At 37.4% G+C, this 21,184-nt stretch overlaps 1 protein-coding gene and 1 long non-coding RNA gene across 2 annotated transcripts in view; one reads left to right on the top strand and one right to left on the bottom strand.

Moving 5' to 3' along the window:
• Positions 1-21,184, top strand: part of LOC116507394 (neurexin-1-beta-like) — a 114,467-nt gene that overhangs the window by 14,514 nt on the left and 78,769 nt on the right. The window lies entirely within an intron of this gene.
• LOC116507396 overlaps positions 2,023-21,184 on the bottom strand; it is a 31,801-nt gene continuing 12,639 nt past the window's right edge. Inside the window, exons 2-3 of the long non-coding RNA XR_004255199.1 lie at positions 15,666-15,744; positions 2,023-2,153 (exon numbers count right to left, since the gene is read on the bottom strand). This is a non-coding gene — a long non-coding RNA (uncharacterized LOC116507396). The remainder of the gene's footprint in view (positions 2,154-15,665; positions 15,745-21,184) is intronic.

The following is a 21,184-nucleotide window of genomic DNA, read 5'->3' as shown; positions in this document are numbered from 1 at the left end:
AATGCTGAGAGTGACATTATATCTGAGGGAGAAAGATTTTAGATACTTGGGAGGAACTTCTAGAGAAAACTAATCACCAGCTTTATGGCAATGGCAATCCTATCATGGACATGAATCCAGATGATCTGATAGCTTTATTACCAAATCTGGTCATCTGTAGAAAATGAAATACCCAGCCAGCAGCTGTGATTATATATTGACCTAACAGCAGAGCTAGATGGAAGACAGTTGATAAACACACTTTCTCCATTAACGCTATTTTCTGCTTGTAGACAGAGAAGGGGTCTGGAAGCTTCTAAAGGAGAATAGAAAAAGAGGATATGTTCTTTTTGAAAGCCAGGGGATGGGAACAATTGAAAATGAATCAGATAGCTACATCATAAACTATTTTTAAAAGAGTATGTCTTCAATCAGATCACAGGGAGGAGGGAGAGAAAAGAAAACATATTAACTCAGTAATAACCATATCTTAAACTAATAAACGCCAAGGTCTAGATTTTTGCCTCATAAAATCTTCAATGGTCCTATGAGTGAAAGACTCTCAATCATTTTAACAGAGAATGTATAAGAACAAATGTATATCAGCATCACTCTGGTTTCACTCCATTAACCTATCTCAAACAAGAGGCCATTGCTTATGACAAATGCAGGGACAACTTGAGAGATTTAGTGCTTGAATGATGCTTCTCTTCCTTCCTAGCAGTGACAGTTTGGACCCAGCAATAGTAAATGAAGAATTGCCTGCAAACATCTTTACTCTTTTCTTCTACCCCTATGTACAGTTCTGTACTTACATGACCTACTTTTTGGTTTGTGCATCAATACCACTTCTTAATTTTCATTTCTTAATCAATTCTCATGATATTTCCCATTGTAGAGAAATGGAGAGAAATCCCATTTCTGGAGGTTCAGACAGAGTAAGAATTAAAAGAAAACCTGGGCCTCACACTGGAACTTAATGGGTGGAGAGATCAGAAGCCCACAAAAACTAACAATGAAGAGCCAATAAGGTGCAGGAGGTCTCTTAAGATCAGCTTTTAAAAATGGGAATGGTAGGAGTGTCTCCTTTTTGCTTTTTGTTTTGGTGTTTGTTTGCAAGACCACTATTTTGTGGAATTGCTAAAAGTCATGTTTAAACAGAAAGAAAGAAAAGAAAAACTCCTGTCCATGGAGGTCCATCTTGGAGATTAGGGAAATATAGAGCAACCTAGTAACTAGGGGAACCTCAATATAAATTAAAATGTGATTGTGTTTTCAGGATTGCAATTTGAGTGATGAGGAGAGTGGGGATTCTGGCTTTAAAGAACCAGCAGCTGAAATCAAATTATCCAGAAGTTGTTGGGGTTTTGTATAGTTACTTGTTTGTTCCCTTTTCCCTTTCTCGTTTCATGCCTTTTCATCTTCTTTTTAGTTCTTTAGCATTTACATATACAATAAAGACATAAATTCTTAATGAATGTGATGCACATTCTGGGGAAAATATTAGCCAATTTTTCCTTCCGCTTAGGATGCTGATTGAAGAAAGATTGACTCTTCCTGATTAAAGCATGGCAGAGATGGAATATTTTTTTGGGGGGGAGTAGTAGTAACATTGCAAGGGGATAATAAGGATACAATAAGATTGTGCATGGGGCATTTTGGGATCCCACTTCATGAAAACAAAAAAGCTAACTCACCAGACTGTGTGTGTATATGCATATTCTGTTTCCCCTCTGTATTTTGCTGAAGTTTGATTTTAAAACCTTGTTTGGAAATATTTGCTACAATGTATATTTATTTATAAGTCATCAACATTTTCTTAGTGTGGTTGTTAAAGAAATATAATAAAGCCAGTTCCTATAGTATATGAAGACTATAAATGGGACCATGCACACTACAGAGCAAATAGGTATTCACCAATAACAGAAAAAACACAGAAAAATATTTCTATGTTGGTATAGGCATATTCTATAAGCAGCATCCCATACCATCACCTGCACTGCCTACCTCTTTAACATAGATTGCAAATGCTCGCATGGAAGACCAAAGCAAAGATGGCAGGACACAATTAACATGGACATAAAATTCTTCTAGTTGGACCTGGCTGCTGCATTTGATCATATGAAATGGTGTTCATTGATCCGAAAAGCAGAGCCTGCACCTGCAGGAAAATGCTAGGATGATAAAAGAAAAAGAATTTTCTATAGTCTAAGAACTGGAAAATTGTATAGTACATAACAACAGTTAAATTACTGAAATACATTTCCAGTGACATTTCTGTAAGCATGACCATTTGGATTCAAATTGTGCTTTTATTTTACTTTTACAGTTAAAACTGCCACTTGGAAAACAACATGTTAAAAAGAGCCCTTCGTAAAAGCTTCAAATTTAAAATATGTCATACTACACCCAGATGTATTTTCAAAGATGGTAAGAAGGAGGAATTCATTTGGATTTAATATTTTGACCTCTATGTTTCTTCAGATTATTTCCAAAAAGTGAAAATACGTAGGAAATTTTCAAATTTTCAGAAGCCAAAGTAATATGGATGAATAATAGTTTCAATACAGCCATTGTTAGGAAAAGAAGAATGATCATAAAAGTAAATGAAAATAACTGCACTTGTTTATATTGAAAATAGACACAAAATTCATTATTTACTTATGAGGTATATTTCAGCAGAATTGTTATTTTTTTTAAAAAAATCTTTAATTATATAACTATAACCAGATAAATACTGTTTGATATAATAAGTAATATCTTACAATAAATAGCATTCTTAGTTATTTCATTCTGGATTCCCAACAATTGCTTAACAGTACAGATGGAAAGCATTTCAGTTTTTGCCAGGCTTTCAGGCTTTGCTAATTAACAGATTTAATTCATATATTCTTTAACAGTGTATTAGCAACATGTATGCTATTCTGGAAATGCACATCTGTTAATATTGGTATCCAAATAAGATCTGTATTAAACCAGCCAAGCTTTAGTACTTTTGAATATATATTGTTAGAAATGTAGAAATAGATATAAATATATGAGAGAAAAATAAGTAACTGTTTCAAAAGTATCCCACTCTAAAATAATCGTCATAACTAGAAATGAAATATTATTAACTGTGGTGCCTACACTAGTAGTTAAATGAAGATTTTTCTAATAATTACAGAATGTAAGGGTTGACAGGGTTTTGGAGATTCATTCTCATTTCAATTCTGTGCCTATGACGGCATCCCAGACAGATGGCCATCCAACCTTTGTTTAGACATCACAAGCAGCAGGAAAGTTCATCATCTCCTGAGGCATCTGTTCCACTGATGAGCTACTCTTACCATTAGCAAATGTTTCTGATGTCCAGTCAAAGTAATTTAAACCCATTGTTTCTTATCCTACCTTCTGGAAATACTTTGTAAATGGTGCATATGTAAATTATTAGTCTCTGTTTTTATTCATTAGACCAGCAGTTAAACATAGATGATTATAAATGAGTGGCTGATTTACATATTAAAGAGAAACAAAATAAAACCAGATAATCAAAACTGTATAAGTTCTCCCTGCTGAGTGATACAGCAATTGATAATATTTGATTGAAGTATATAAAATGATATAAGTTACTATATTAGAAGACCTATATTTATATCTGTTTTGAGGATTCTAACACACGATTAATCCCAAAAACAAATTTACAAGATCTCTACCCATATTTTTTTATTCAAACATTTTTTTTCCAGTAATCTGGGATGGGGTAGAGCTATAATGAGATGGGGGCTCCCACTTCACTAAGGGCTGAATACTAAAAGTAATTTAACAATTACATATATTCCAGAAGTCAAAACATGATAATATAATTGATTCAATAAAATTTATTGAAGTATTTCTGAGGCAATCAATACTTTCTTGATATTCACAAGTTATAACAAACAATTTAAAAGGATCTCTCTCAGGCCAGCTCACTTTACAGGGTTGTTGTGGAGACAATAGGAAGAGGAGGAAGGCATATTAGGTATGTTCTCTGCCTTGCATTATTTATAAAAGTAGTGAATGTGGGATTAAAAACTAATAAAAATAAATAAAAATGGAAGTGGATAAGAGAAGGAAGCAAGAGGAACTTTTGCAGTAATTAAGCAAAAGACTTACTAATAAGTTATTTGATTCTGGATCAGTTTGAAAAAGAAAGAGAAAAGGAGTTACCTGTCCATTTTTCCTAGTTTGTTATGTGATGGGAGCTGGTTTAGCTCCATTTGTGGTGAAAAAGAGACAAGGATGGATGGATGGATGTAGTGGTGGGATTTCAATTTTTTTTTTGCCATCGGTTCTGTGGGCGTGGCTTTGTGGGTGTGGCTTTGTGGGTGTGGCAGGGAAAGGATACCGCAAAATCCCCATTCCCTCCCCACTCTCAAAATTTCCGCTACCGGTTCTCCAGAACCTGTCAGAACTGGCTGAATACCACCTCTTCATAGATGGATGGTGAGTGACTGAGTGAGTAACTCTTTTGAGGAGGAATCCCATTCTTTAGCTAAAAGCAAAAGGGGTGAAGAGAAAGAGAGAGGGATGTAGAATCTTGCTTTGAAGAAGCAACCCAACTCTGCTTTGCCTGTCTTGCCTGGCTTTTAATAGAGGCTTCTCCGGACTTCCTGGGGGCGTGGCCTGTTGCCGAGGAGGGCTCCACCGAGCTCCTCAGAGATCTGGTCTGTATATCTAAATAAGATCATAGATAGCACCCCGTTTTGGCAAAAAAAGGGGCAGGGAGTAGCTCTGTAGGCGAGGGTCTATTCGTAAGCCACAGCCTTTTTCCTTTTTTTGGCTGTGGACAGAGATTAGATCCAGCCGGAGCAGAGCTTTTATCTCCAGCCAGTTCTTCTCAGCTGCCTTTTTTTTTTGGCAGCCCCAGACAGGCTAGCCCCCCCCAGGACAAAACAAAGTTTTTTTCAAGCTAGAATTGATACGGGCGGGTCCCACCCCTGTGAGATTTATGCTTTTATTACTATCTTAAATACCAGCACCATTTGTCTTAGAGACTTCTTTGTCTAAATGGACTTCAAAATGGCGATTTCTCTCCGTGGATGATTGATAGTGGATGTACTTAGACGGTTTTACCTTCCTGCAGACCGCTCCTTAACAAAATAAACTCTTCTTCTTTGGAAATAGAGGGGAGCAAAGCGCTGCTTACTTGTTTATTTATTATGGCACCCAGGTCAAAGAAGCGTCTTGCTACAAATGTGTCTAAAGAATTTAAAGAATTTTTACTGGAACCACAGCCTTTGTCTCCTATGCCCTCTACTGGAGAATTTCTAACACAGGAATATTTCTTTAAAATGTTTAATGCCTTTAAACAAGAAATTAAGGAATTTGTATTGGAACTATATGATGATTTAAAGTCTAAAGTTAATCAAATGAAGGCGAATACGTTTGCAGCCGTGTCTGCCCTGTCAGATTACTCTGCTGAAATAGAGAACAAATTGGAAAGTTTGGAGAAGGCTAATTTTAATTTGACTACCAATATTCAAATTTTACAACAAAAAATTAGAGACAATGAAGAACAGCTCATGATGATAAATTTTAATAGGAAGGCATTTGCAATAAGAGTCAGAGGATTCCGTGAAAAGGAGCAAGAGAATTTGAAACAGACCTTTGCTGAAGCCTTCAGCTATGCGGTGGGAAGCCCGGGACTTAACTTTGATTGGCAGATTCGGAAAATCTATCGCCAGAACTCATTGATAGCGGAACAGCGACAGCTCCCGAGGGACATAATTATACATTTCTCTACAAAAGAATCTAGAAATGCGATTGTGCAAAAGTTTTATAATAACAGTCTCCGAGTTGATGGCCAGAACTTGATTGTCTTCAAAGAAATACCTTTCCAGATGTTAAAGGCAAGAAGGGACTACACCTTTTTAACTAAGGAGCTTAGGAGTCAACAGATTCGATACAGATGGGAGGCCCCTGCCGGCATCACGGTTACATTTGAGAATCAAAGATTTCGTCTTAACTCTGTTTCGGAGGCTCAAGATTTCTATTGCAGGATTCTGAAGGCGGGACTTCCTGACTCGCTTGGAAGAGAGGAGAGACAAGCGGAAGGAGAAGGCAAACGGCAGGCCATGTGGTTGCAAGATGGAGGGGGTAGCCCTTCCTCCCTCGGAGAAGCAGAAAAACGGAGATCGAGAATTTAGACATTTTAAAATACTCGCCAAAGTTGAGGACTGAATGGGGGTTTGAGACCTCTCTCCGGTAGAAAAAGCGGACTAATTCTTATTAGAAGGGAAAGCTGGGTGAAACTACTTTGAGCTAGATTTTAAATTAACGTTAGCATAAATTTGATAGTGGTAAACATCAGACAAGCAAGGGATGAGGGTAAAATATATGTGGAATGATTTACATTGTTTAAGGCTTATTAGAACAGAAAGCCGGTTGGGATTATCTTAAGATAAGTGTAAAAAGAATGCGGAATGATTTATGTTGTTTAAACTTTGTTAGAAGGGACTATTTTAAAACAGAAGGTTAACTGACTCTTGCTGAAAGTATTGTTTGAATATGTGGAATGATCCATGCTATTTAACTTTTATTAGAAGGGAAAGTTGGTTGAAATTGCTTTGAGTTAGATTTTAAACAAATGCTAGTATAAATTTGATAGTGGTAAATATTAGACAAGTAAGGGATGAGGGTAAAATGCATGTGGAATGAACTATGTTATTTAAATCCTATCAGAAGAGAAAGTCGGTTGGAATTATCTTAAGATAGAAATTGATTTCTGTGTAAAGTAATATTTGATCTACGCTGCTTAATTTTACTAAGAAGGGGAAGCTTGGCTAGATTATTTTGAATTACTGTTTGAAAAGGAGGTTAAGAAAGATCACTTACGCTGTTTAAATTTTACTAGAAGGGAAAGTTTGATTACTCTTCTGTAAAGTCATATTTGAATATGTGGCATTAACCACGTTGCTTAAATCTTATCGGAAGGGATCATGAGGTTTAGGAAGAGGAACGGGAGAGTCTACAGAAGGTTGGGGTAAATAGCAAAGAAGAGACGAGAATAAAATATAGATAGAATGATTTATACTATTTAAGCATAGATAAAGATGGGGGGCTGAGATCAACACAAAGAGTGGTTTCTTTTTCTTTTTTTCTTCTTTTTTCTTTTCTCTTTTTTTTTCTCTCTTCTTTTTTTTTCTGTTTTTCTTTCTTTTGACATATTACTTTTATTTTTTAATCCATATGTATACAAGATATTTTAGACAGAAGGTAGTGCCAGGTGTGGGCCCTGGGAAGTCAGGAGGATTGGGGATGGGGATTTGTGGGGGTGGGTGGGGGGGTGTTAAAATAGTCTTAATAAGAATAAGAATGTATTTATATACGGTGGTTTTTTCTTTCTTTTATTTTTTATTTTTTATTTTTTTTTCCTTGGTTCATTTTACTTTTATCAGATCAAACAACACTCGAATAAAGGCATACACCAAGGAGGGAGGTAGAGGGAAAGAAGAGGGAGGAGTAAGGAAGGAGTAAGGGGAATGTAAGGAGGGTGTCTGGGGAGTAAGGGGAGAAAGGTTTGTGGGGAAAGGGAAGTAGGAGGGGAGTGTTAGAGGGAGAAAGGAAAGTTGGAGGGGGTAGATGGGGTGTATGGAGGATGGAAGGGTTAGGTGGGGTTGTGAATGATGAGTTGTGTTTCCTTTTTATTTGTTCGTTTTATTCCCTTTTTCTTTTTTTTCTTTTCTTATAGTAAATACCCTGTATATAAGTGATTGCAAATGGAATGTGAAAAATGAATAAAATATATTTAAAAAAAAAAAATAGAGGCTTCTCCTTTCTCCTCCAAGCCATCTCCAGCTAAATGTTCACTATCAATTCCCTTTGTTAGGATGGGGATATTGCCTTACCTTGGGTTTGATTCGACTTTCTCTGATGATGATTTACAATATTACCAATGGTATAAAGTGTGATAAAGAAACTCACTCTGCAGCTAAGAATAGGAAGGATAGGGAGGGTTCCCAATCAGAGATGATTTTCAGCCAGTTCTGAAGAACCGGTAACAGAAATTTTGTATAGTTCGGTGAACTGCAAATAGGCTGGCCCCATTTCTGCTGCCTCCCAGCCTCCTAGCTGATCTTCTTTTGTTGCCCTGAACAGGAGAATGGAGCTGGAAAACAGGTTAGTGGGGTGGGGAGGGAATGGTGATTTTGCAGTATCCTTCCCCTGCCACACCCACAAAGCCACACCCACAGAACCAGTAGTAATTTTTTTAACCCCACCACTGTTTCCGATGCTCCCTGCTAGTTTCCTACTAGGAAACATATGAGAAAGGCAACAGAAACTTGGAAACTGCTCCTGCTTCCCATTATTTTATTTTATTTTTTGCTTTTCGTTGGTTGTTCTGTTTCTGTAAGAAAATATATCTGAAATGAAGATGCAGTGGGGCATGAATACTGCTATGTATACATTTCTAATTGTTCTAGTTTAAGTATCTTTGATATAAAAACATGTTTCAGGGCAGAGAGAGAATAAACCCAAGAGACATGGGTAAGCTGTGTTAGCCAATTCATAATTAGGAAAAGGTGCAGCACCCATTGCATTAAGAAGATAACAAATAGAAGAGAGAATGTCATAAAGAAGCAGCTGGCTGTGTGGAGAAGCTTCTTAGCAGGAGTCAACTTACTAGGAAAAGCAATGAACAGGGTGAAGCATAAATAAAAGGGCCAAGCTTTTGATTTGCTTAATGGCTTTCCTGTTAGAACACCAATTATAAAAGTTGATACAGGTGGATCAGATTATTTTATTTACCAAAAAGATTTCCAGGAAAACAACTACTGTCATTGTTTACCAGAGTAAGTAGTGTGGAATTGTATATTTGCACCAGAATGCATTTCTTATTCCTACCATGATTTTGCAGAGGAAAACAGAGATTGTTGAAGGGAAGGACAGCTCCAAAGGGGGCCATCTTTTTTATCATACTGGAGTAGAAAGTCACCCCAGACTCACTTATTCTTCTTACAAGTAATCAATACCTGAAGAGTCCTTGGTACTCTCTGAGCTGGGTTGTTTGCTTGCAAATGTTTCATTACCCAACCAGATAACATCAACTAATCAAACGAAACTCCAGACTTAAAGAGATACCACAGAACCCAATATTCTCCAATAAGGACTGAACTGTGACATAGACCAGGGATATGTAATTAATTTTTCAAGGGGAAATGTGAAACTGAGCTGAACCACCACTGCCACAGGCCAGACAAATACAGCCAAAGGACCATGGACCGTAGAATGCTGGCATCTGGCCTAAACAATGCTAATCAGTTAGAATTCTTTGCAATCTTAGAAACAGCATTTAAAACCACAGGATTTGCCACCAAAACCCAAGGAAACATTAGCTATACAATCATTAAACAAAGGCACTGATGATGTTTACTTAGTTGGTCTGCAAGAAAGAAACTCAGAGAGCTAATGACTTCATAGTTCAACCCTGAGCTATAAATATTATCTTCTCTTGGAATTTTTACCTGTTGATTGAGAGCTCATTTTACCCATAGGATATCATCATGTGATCATATGATTGTCTTTTTTATGTAATTGTAGATTTCTGTATATAAGTGATTTAGGGGAAATCCATAAATGTTACAGATATTATTATAATATTGAATTATATACTAAACTTTAGTGCTTACTAGGAAATATTGTTGTAACAGGCATAGGGTCTGGCTAAAAGAATCATGTTGAACATTTGGAAAGTAATATTTCAGATGTTAAGAAAAACCTTTCAGAAATGTTGAACAAGGTAATATTTCTACTAAAGCAAAATGTGTTACCAAAACAAAGATTTGTGCTATTTTATAATTCAATTCAATTTTCAATTCAATTTTATTAATTGTATGCCGCCCTTCTCCGGGAGGACTCAGGGCAGCGAACAATTCAAGGGGGAAAAAAAGGGGGATAATAATATTTTGAACTGGTCATATATATTTATTAATCAACCAGTGATTATTGATAACATAAGGTAATTTTTCACTTTCTTTGGCTTTTCCCCCTCTATTTTTTGTTTCTTTTGTTTCTTTCAATTAATTTATTCTTTAAATTTAAAGATTATTTTGGTAATTATGTGAGAATTTTGTTTGTTCCACATCATATAAGAACTTTCTAGTACTTGCCAATTATTTTAGGAATGGAAAGACATTGAGATCAAACATATCTATGGACAAAAATAAAAGATAAAGATAAAAAAATATGAAATATAAGTGCCAGAAAAGCAAAACTATCTTAAACAGCATTTCTATCCCTTTTTACATCCATATGCATTGCCTTTTATTTATAGGGATTTTTTCTGACACAGCAAACTCCTGACTTCTGCCATTTCTGCCCAATCTACTGTACCTTGTGATTAAGGCAGCTACAGAATATTTTGATTACATTAAAAAAGAAAACATTTGACTAAGCCAGAAAATCGTTATATTTCTTCAGAAGACAGTAAAACCAATGTAAACGCTGAAGCATCAGTTGTGCAGTAATCTCAAATGATCAATACTGAATGATTCATCTCATTTTGGTAATTTTAAATGTGTCATTGCTCCAGGTTATAGAGAAAAGCATTCTTTTTTAAATTTATTTGTCAGCTCTTTTGTTTTCCATACAGGTAACAAACCTTTTAAAAGTCACACACTTAAGTTAGAAACTATTTAAATTTGTCCCATCAAGGAGAAAACCAAATACTTAAAAAAAAACTTTGGTTATTATGAATAATCTTTCTGTAGCTAGTTCATCTTTCTGTAATCTTTTTTTATTTGCCTGGAAAGCTCAGAGGAGCACCTGTGTCTTTCTGAAAGTAATTAAGATGAGCTTAGTGCCTGTCATGAAGGCAAAGTGGATCTCTACTCACCAACAAAAGTAAAAAGAAGAGGGATATCAATGAGACATCATTCATGCTATTGAACTGTTTGTTTGCTTTTAATTACTACTTATCGAAACTAAGCATGGTGAAAACTGCATTCCAAATCAATGGCTCCCTTGGTGGTCTTGTGTGGTGATAGCAAGGTAGCAGCGCCACATCACAGATAATCATAAACTGCTTTCTTTGAAAATAAGGTTCTCTTAGTTTTCTCTGCTCATAGTATTTGCTTGAGCATTACTTGTGACCTTGATTACCATGATGTATGTGTCTCGAGCTTCAAAATGTGGTTTGAGCTCCAGAAAACACTGTCGCTTCAAAAACTGTGTGTGATGTAAGCCATTGGGTAAGTAGAATGATTTTGCTCTCTTTTGGATCTAACAGCAGGGACATCCTGTGTAGAAACAGACTGAGTTGGTATACAAATTCACACATATACCCACTACTGCATCTGTCATCTACTCCTCCAGAAGGACCCAGAAGTTTAGGAAATTGCTGAAATTGTCCACCAGCTCCATTTGGGTGATGTTGTCACACTTAAAGCCAAAGACAGTACATTTCTAGATATGGAATGTCACCAAAACCATAGCCATTTGTTCTTGCCATGGTTGAATTTCTCCACCCACCTCCCATCCAGACCATTAAAGCCTCAAAAACTGAGAAAGCATTTTGCTGAACTTGAAATAGAGATATAGAAATGGTATCATTAGTGTACGTAGTGTACCTAACTCCATGTTTCTGGATGATATCACCCAATGATCTCATCTAGATGTGGAATAAGAGCAGAGAGAGAAAGACACATAAAGAAGCCTACACAAGAACCTAGACCTGGACTTCTCCCCCGCAAACACTGATTGAAATGGATCTTGGAGGAAGGAGAACTAATGCAATAGTTTGCTTACAACTCATGGTGGATGTACCTCCATCATCTCAGTCCTCTCAGAGATTATCATGAAGTGTTTTTCACTGAGCTTCTGCATATAATTTTTTTGGTGGGATTTCACTCTCTCAGACCTAGCAGCAGTAATAATAAAGAGTCATGAAGACCAGTGCTATTTCCTGGCTTTCAGCACCATTAACTCGGTTGGTTAGAGTAAGGAAAAGCAGGCTGTTCAACCTAGGTGTCTTATATTTAAAGCTCATTCTTTCTGATTCAGAAATCATGTTATATTTCCTTGCTATGATTGTTCCAGCAATATGGCAACATGCCTTTGTAATTTCTCTTATTGCTGGGCAGCCATTGACCTGCCCAGCTCTTCTGCAATTACTTCTGCAACTACTGCAATGCACTCTACATGGGGCAGCCTTTGAAGAGTATTCGGAGACTACAACTCGTCCAGAATGCAGCCGCGCGAGCGATTGTGGGTGCACCTCGGTACACCCACGTTACACCTATCCTCCGTGAGCTGCACTGGCTACCGATCGGTCTCCGGATACGCTTCAAAGTGCTAGTCGTAACTTATAAAGCCCTTCATGGTATTGGACTTGGGTACTTGAGAGACCGCCTGCTGCCAATTACCTCCCATAGACCTGTTAGATCACACAGGGTCGGCCTCCTCCGGGTTCCGTCTACCAGCCAATGCCATCTGGCTACCACCCGGGGGATGGCCTTCTCTGTAGCAGCTCCGGCCCTTTGGAAGAAACTCCCCATGGAGATTCGGACCCTCACCTCTCTCCAGGCCTTCCGGAAAGCCGTCAAAACCTGGCTGTGCCGGCAGGCCTGGGGTTGATGAGTTCCCCTCCCCTCTCGACTTGTATGGCTGTATGACTCTTGTGTATTTTAATTACGTGTATTGTGTTTGTATCCCCTTTCCCCTTTTGAGTTGTTCGCCGCCCTGAGTCCCTCCTGGAGAAGGGCGGCATACAAATAAACTAAATCTTAATCTTCTGAAGATCCATTTCTGCCTGTTCAGACATTAAAAACTGAATATTATGAGTTGTTTTATCTGATCTTGTGCTATGCTCTTTGGTGCCAATAGCCAATGTCAGCTCTTTGCAATGACTACATTCTTTGCAAAGGCACAATAACTTTCCTACTATACTCCCTTGCATGTAATTGGGGCTTGCACAAGGGAATGTCTTTTTCAATTATTTGTAGCCAAGGGGTTCTTTTTGTTCTTGCTGCTTGATTGTAGAAATGTTAGTATTGCTTATGACCCAGCCATATTATTAAGAAAATGTTGTCTTAGAAAATGGTAGGTTCTGTCCTCTGTAATATTTCTAGTAATGGAAGACAGTATGGGTCACTTTATAACTCTCCTGAGGGGGCAAAGCAATTCCAACATCATGGGCCTTGCATATTCAATGTGTTTTAAAACCCTGTAAAAAGATCAGTATTTATTTAAATTATCCAGCTTGTGCAACAAATATTAAACACTGTATTGCAGGTACTGCCTAGAAATGTGGTGTTTTAGAATCTAGTAGTGGAAATTATTTATTATCCCTAACTCTCTTCATCAATTTTCCTCTAGTCTGACACAGGGTGGAGAGACAACAAAGAAGGATGCTGAGGTTGAGTGTAGACAAGATTAAAAGCCCTGTATTTGCAAAATAGGTAGTAAAGGGTAAGTGTGAGTTAGGTGAGAAAGATTTAGCTTAAAATTTCTTCATTCCCCAATGCTGCCATAGTTTGTGCTCTATATCAGTGTCTGCCTTCAGCCAATGTCACCATTGTCTTTTTCTGTTGAAAGGAAAATCCACTTTTGTTTTGATAAGTGTGCATGGAAATTTAATAGAAAAGAAGGATATGTATCTTGAATGTCAGCATTGGATTTGATATACACATGCAAAGAAGTGGAGGCGCAATTTTATGAATGAAAAGTGTAAAATACAGAAAGAAAGTGATACCATCTGTATTGTTGAGGCGCGTAGTAGGAACCCATAGGATATTGACAGTTGCATGCTACACTACAGCGAATGCTATGTTGAAAGAAATAGAGTTTATAGAAAAATTGTAAAGCATTCTGAATGAAGGTAAGCCAGAGGAAAATGTGTTCTGCTAAGTGATGTGAGTGGATGGATGGTAACAAGATGAGAGCGTATAAGAAAAGTGGTCAAGCATTTGGAATTCAAGAGTGACTAATGCTTGTTTGGTGACTTTTTCTGCTTAGAAAATGATCTGGTTTGTTTATATGGCTTAAGTATAAGCCTATTCTTATCTACACCTGAGAAAGAAATAATTCAGAAGGAATGATTGATCCAAATGTTGAAAGATTTATGACACCTATCGGGTGATGAGGACTTTTTTGCTACTAACAAGACTGGATCTTGGGGAAAAAACAAGCATGGAAAAAAGAAAAAGAATTGAAATAAGAAAAAGCAATATCAATTCCCAACAGAATGAATGGAAGTGAACACATGGGACATGGAATGCGGCTAGAGTAGAGTAAATAAGTATTATTTTATAGAATATCATAAATATGTGAGAAGTTATGCTAATAAGAATGCAATGCTGAAATATGAGAGAAAAAACTTGTCTGCTACAAAATACAAGAGAGATGTTGTACAGCATGTATAATGGGGGAAAGTTAGTTTCATGGAATGTAGTTAAGAAGAGAGAGAGCAGGATGAAAGCTGTATGGAATGGAAGTTGGATATGTTGGAGGAGCATAAGATTAAGTTGAAAGAGGGGGCAATAAATTACTTAAAGGTGTGTAGGATAAAACAGATCCAGATAGTGTTAAGAATGAATGGGAACTGAATGAATGTGGATGAATGGGAAGAAGCTTCAGTCACTTGAAGAGAATGAATAACAGTTGAATCACCCAAAAAATCCTACATAGGACAAAGAGAAACACAGAAAATTGTGGTTCTGGAATTGCTATGATTGTCAGAAAAGAAAGAAAATGAAACAAGAGGACCATGTCTGAAGCAGTTGTATGGGCATGGTAGAAGCAAGGATGTTTTGTGTGGCTGTTAAAAAATGAAGAGATATATTGAATGGGATTGGTTAAACTAGATTAAAATATATTTTTAAACTCATGTTATTTTATCTGGCTTACTGTTTTATCTTGCTCCCTTTCTAATGCTTTCTATAACATTGCTTCCTCTGAAAGGGAATGGTGTGACAGGCATGTAAATTTATTATTCTCCTCTTTGTCTTTTAATAATAATGTTCTTCTCTTCCCAGTAATAGCAATCTACCCTAAGGATTCCTCTGTATTTTATTTTATTTATTTATTTGTTGCTTTTATTTTACTCTTATCTTATCAGTAGTCAGTCCTCTTGGGATATTCCTGTTTAGGAATGTGCAAAAATTAGGAAACTGTACTTGCTTTTTTTTTAAAGTTTTCTTTTTAAGCTTCATTAGCTCTCAAAAACCAGAATTGCATCTGGTGTAGTTGATGTTGCTTAGGGTTTTTCTTCTGTCTTCACTTTTTATTGCCTGTCTAGGATCTTAAATCACCTGTCTGTTCTAATAGATTATGAATCCGCTACTGAGGGTTGCTGGTGATTTCTAGCTTATTAGAATTAATCTTTTTCTGCCATAGGTGTTCCAGGGTTGCTCATTATGATCTATGTTTAATAGAGGAGATGTATTCCCCAGTAGGAAGCTTTTGCACATTGCTGTAAATTGGCACTGAGAACTCGATTTATTCGATTGGGTGTATTACCACAAAAAAGTGAATGTTAGCTCAGGCGAATAATATTGGCAGGAATTGGATAGAATTACATTAACTGCTAACATACTGTATTTCTGAGAATTTAAAGAAAATTGAAAACCCAGGGAGACATTTCAAAAAGCTTGTTCTTTCTTACAAATTTTAATTATTTTATTCCAAAGTGTATTAGAATCAGTAAAATGTACAATGCATTTTCCTACCTGCTGTGCTTTTTCTTCTGGGCTATATTTAGTTTTGGTCCTTGATTTTTTTTCTGTTTTTGCAGCTCTATCTTGCTCACTTTGGAACATGCAAATACATAATTGAAAAAATGTAATAAATGGCAGTGGATTAGTATTGAAGAGTGGTATCTTAGTACTGTCTAGAAGAGGCAGCCAGAAAGAACTATTGCAGAGACACTATTGCAGAGACACACAGGTCACATTTTAGATCATGCAGACCAGATAAGGCAAATGCCAGATAACTAGCAATGTACAAGCTTTGTCCTAGTTTACAAAAAAGGTAACAGAAGTGATGTAGCCATTTATCATCCTTTTCAATTTCTGAATATTTGAATACATACAAGACATTTCTTTGGAAAACTACTAGATTGCCTGCAGCAAGAATTTTTTTGATGGAGGAACAAATTGGTTTTCAATCTACAGTTGATCTCCATATTTCTAAAATCAATCACTACAGATTGATCAGTGCCTTGTCCTTCGGTATTTAGCTGAGCAATACTAAGTCATTCTCATAAAGAACTCTATATATATAGTCTTCAAGAGTTTAAAATCTGTTTTTGATCCTAGTACAAAACAAAAGTATGGAAGAAATTGGGAAAATTTCCCACTGGTCAGCAGTTAATGCTAATGTTTCATAAACATGCCTCAATACATATTAGTCATTGATGAAAAGCAGCCATGATATCATAACAGAGAAGCCTTCAAGTCATTATTGATTCTTGCCTGGACAAATGGCAAGATTTTCTTTGCAATATTTTGGAAGTGGTTTACCACTGCTTTATTTTTCTAGGGCTAAGAGAGGGTAATTGGCTGTCTCAACTACTTTGGAATCCACAGTCTCCTGTGCCTTTAATCACTACACCAAACTGAATCTCAAAATAGCCATTGAAGAAGGCATATTGGCTACTAAGCATCAGAAAGGCAGGAGTATAATTGCCAGTCAGAATTCAAAGGTGCTTTTTCAACTGGACTTTGTTTTTTCCTTCAGGAAAATGTTTTGCTTCTCACCCAAGAAGCTTCTTCAATTCTGACTTTGCAAATATCTATTTAACTTAACATTTACCTTAGTATGTTGTAAAACTTTACTGTCAACCTTATTGGAGGAGAAATTTCATAATATTCATAATGATTTGCCTATGTGAGGTTAAGAGAGATAAAAACAATAGTTCATCTATTACATAAGTGAACAGACTACAAAGTATTTAATCCCAAATTATATTGTTCCTTTTACAGACAATTCAGAAGGGAGGGCAGAGGAAGCACATATTATTTATTATACTACTATCATCATGCCAGTGTTTAAACACAGGTTGCTATATTTCATTCTACTGGCCCCACATATATGCATAAGCAGTGGTGGAATTCAAATAATTTAACAACCAGTTCTCTGCCCTAATGATTTCTTTCAACAACCAGTTCACCAAACTGCTCAGAAATTTAACAATCGGTTCTGCTGAAGTGATGTCAACTGGCCAAATCCCACTGTGCATAAGCTACTCCAGATGCCAAAGAGGTGTTAACTTTATATTATTTGTCAGAAGTATATTTATAGCTTGTATTAGGATTTTTTTTCTATTTATAAAACATTACTTTAAAAGTGCTATAGTTTCTTTAAATTGATCAGGGGATTCCAAGAACTTTTGGACCTTGCCTGGCTCAAAAGTGTTTGTCTGTGTTTCATTCCAGTCTACTGTATCATTGGCTCCTAGAAACAGAGGATGAAATTGTTCCATCCGAGTTGATCAGTGCTAGTTGAATTTTGTTTTCAACTTGGTAATAGTTAGTCATCTCACCTGAGGGTGGCAGCCCAATTCAAGAAACACTCACAGAGAGTTTTCCAACACCTTGCTATTATTCTCTCATCACATTTCAGTTGCCTAAGGCACCTCCCCATTCTGAATAATGCTGTAGCTATCCTGCCTGAGGCCACAGATACATTAGATGCATTTCCTAAATATAGGTATCTTTCTATGGCCTGGAAGAATTGTATGATTATTTCATGGTTTTTGAATAGAAGTATATCAGTAATGGATGATATAAGATAAAAAAAAATGTTTCCAGTTTCCTGTACAAATTAGATATTTTCCATGCTATGAGCTGCTTAAAAGCGTCCCCCAGCCCCCCCAAATGACCAGCTCTGAGTGTAATTCAGGATGCCCAAACATATTGACTGTGGTCTGTTGCAACTTCCATCCATTTTAATATGATATGGGCAAGATCATTTTGTCAAGATTTGTGCTATTTTATCGTATTGTACCACAAAATAATTTCACTTATTTCAAACTTCTTTATAAATTGCCTATCTGCCAGTATTAAGATTATTTTTCTTTGATGCCACTGAAATAAGGTATGTTGGGATTAATGTGGCATAGTTTCTTCATTTTTATTCCTGCACATCTATTTTTATCCCAAAGGGACTAGGAGATATGTACTTGGAATTTCTATATATGTGATTTCTAGGTTTTAGAGGGAAAGAGATGAAATTGTCAAAGAAAGGTTACAATATTAACAGGAAAACATAGCAGCTTAATATCTATTAGTATTCGTTTTTATGTTAATTTCATAGATTTGAATAAGGCATATATCTACATAGCTTGTGTTATTACTTAGAACACATTTTTTTTGAAATATTGGCAATATTCCGATAGCTGCCAGACAGTTTGTATACCTGGTCAGTAAACATGTTGCTATTATCTGCCAGGAACAAGAAGGTTTTTAATCATCCTCCCTGTCTTTTTTTTTTTTTTAATTAGGGGCCTAATTAACATACAGAAGTCTCTGTATAAGTTACAGTACATTCCAGTAGTGGGTTCCAGATCCCTTTGCAACTAGTATAGTGCAACGGGGCCTGGCGTCTACCACATGAATGTGCGCAGCACACATGCACACATGCACACACGCGCAACACACACGTGTCCTTACCTCTTGCGACACCTCTGTGATCCTCCAGCTGCTCGGCGGAGCATCACACAGGCGCCATGTGCTGTGTGTGTGTGTGCGGAAGCCCCAAAGAGCTCAAATACAGGTAAGGAGCTCGAGCAGGTGGGTGGACCCTCCAGAATGGTACCCTGTGCTCCAGGCAGGCACCAGTATGCCCCTACTGGGGTGTACCGCCTCCAACCCACCACTGGTACATTCTCTACAGCATGGAGTTACATGGACAGACATTCATGAGAACAGATCTTTTGATATATTACACTGCTGTGATTCTGCATCAAACCTAGCTAGGGCAAATACTCTGTAGTATTTATGATTTTTTCCAGAATTGAAGCTAATCACCTGGCTATGCAAGTACAATAAAATAACATGAAGCTTAGATCATGTTGTATGATTCCTAGCTGCAGGATCTGAAGCATTCACAAACTTTCTTTCACCATCATCCATGCAAGGAAGTGAAGGTGTAAATTAATTATGAAGGGAAAGACTAATATATGTAGGCATTCAGAGCTAGGCATCGTGATAATAAAACATGTATTGTGACATTATGAAATAAGTTTTACTGTTTCATACTTGTGTTGTGAGGTCACATGGAAATATTTAGGCAGTAGATGTTGAAAGGTGTGTTTCCTGATATCTTTATCTTGCCCCCCCCCGCAACCCTGTGAGTGTATATGATCTAAGAAAAAAAATGTGCAGCATTCTGAATAAATATGATCCATAGAAAATTATTCTGTTAGATGATATGAATGGATTAGTGAACACAAGTTGAGACACTACAGAGAAAATAATTGAGGTGTTTGAAGATACACTATTGAATTAGAATGCCAACTGTTTGGTAAACATCTGCTTAGAAAAAAGCTCTGTTTCATATATGTAGTTTGAACATAAGACTACATATGATGAAGGGATAAATCTAAATCTAAATACAAGTTTAATTTGATTGCTTATGGTGACCAGTTGAAAGAATTACTGAAGGATACAATGTGATAAGAAATACATGTGGTTTGTTAGAGGTGTGTGAATGTGAATGCACTTGCACTTTCTGCAGTTGATATCATTTATTTGGCTGAGAACCTGAATAATTTACAATGAACATGACTATAACCGGGATGGCGAACCTATGGCAGGTGTTGCCCTGTCAGCTGGCCAGTGCACATGTGCGTGCTGGCAAGCTGAGTTCAGCCTTTTTTAAAGCCATTTTTCACCCTTCCCTTTATAGGAGCCTGGGGAAGGGGAAAACAGCCTCCCCCAATGCCCCGGAGGCCTCCGGAGGCTTCAGGGACTTCCCTGAAGCCTCCCGAGTGCAAAAAAAGACCCTATGGGCAAACTGGAAGTTCGGGAACGGACTTCCGGTTTGGTCATAGGGCCATTTTTAGTCCTCCGGAGCCTTCAGGGAAGCCTCCTGAAGGTCCCTAAACACTCCGGAGGGCTTAAATTGCCCCTATAAGCAACCCGAAAGGGAAGCGCCTGAAGCCTTCAGAGGGCCTCCGGGTGGGCAGGGGGCTGTTTTTACCCTTCCCAGGCTTCTATAAAGCCTCTGGAGTCTGGGGAGGGCGAAAAAAAACATGCAAAAAATGGGGAGGCACCCTGGGGTGGAGTCTCACATTGCATTATGGGTGCAGCATGCCCATGCACGAACCCCCTGCATTCCCCCCGCTTACAGCACGCGAGCCAAAAAAGATTCACCTTCGCTGGACTATAAGATGCAATAAGGAGTATGGATCTCCTCTTTAGTGTATCACAGAGACGGCACAGAAATTTTGCTTGATAGGGAATATTGGAATGATTGATTACTAGTTAAACATAAATGGTGAAAAGTAGAGCAAGGGAATTTATAGATCTTGTTGGTATGTTAGTTAAGGAGAAAAATTGTTTGTTAGGGAGAAAGAATGGATAATTTTTGAAGGTGTGCAAGTGCTTATAAAATGGTAGAAAGATATAATAGACAAAAAACGATCACAAAAGAGTGCTTTATCTGCTTTGGCACATGGAAATAAGATGAAGTCAGGAGAAACATAAAGAAGTTGTATTCAGTAGACACTGTCTTCTGAAGCAGCATATGTGATAAAATAAGAAAGATTAGGGTGAAGTGTGAATGGATGTAGGTTAAAGAGCAGATGGATCCTTACCAAAGAAACATACTGAGGTGATTTGGTCACATACAGAGAAGTGGTGGGTTTCAAAAAATTTTACTACCGATTCTATGGCATGGCTTATTTTGTAGGTGTGGCTTGGCAGTCATGTGACCAGGTGGGAATGGCTTGGTGGTCATGTGACTGGAGTGGGAGTGGCTTGGTGGTCATATGACTGGGTGGGAGTGGCTTGGTGGTCATATGACTGGGTGGGCATGGGTAATGTCATCCATTTTGCCAATTTAGCGGTCCATTGAACAATACACAGCAGATGCCTTTTCTATTCTTTTTCATACTTCATGAAGTTTTTGCTCTAGGTTTTTTTTTACTAGGGGGGAGAGGTTGGCAATGCCAGAGGATTTCTGGGAATTTCTCCTTTGTGTTGGAGGCACCAAAATAACCAAGATGATATAAGGTCTCCCGCTG

The sequence above is a fragment of the Thamnophis elegans genome, chromosome 4 (genome assembly GCF_009769535.1).
Source record: "Thamnophis elegans isolate rThaEle1 chromosome 4, rThaEle1.pri, whole genome shotgun sequence".
Taxonomy (NCBI): Eukaryota; Metazoa; Chordata; class Lepidosauria; order Squamata; family Colubridae; genus Thamnophis; species Thamnophis elegans.
This window is presented reverse-complemented; position numbering and strand designations above follow the sequence as displayed.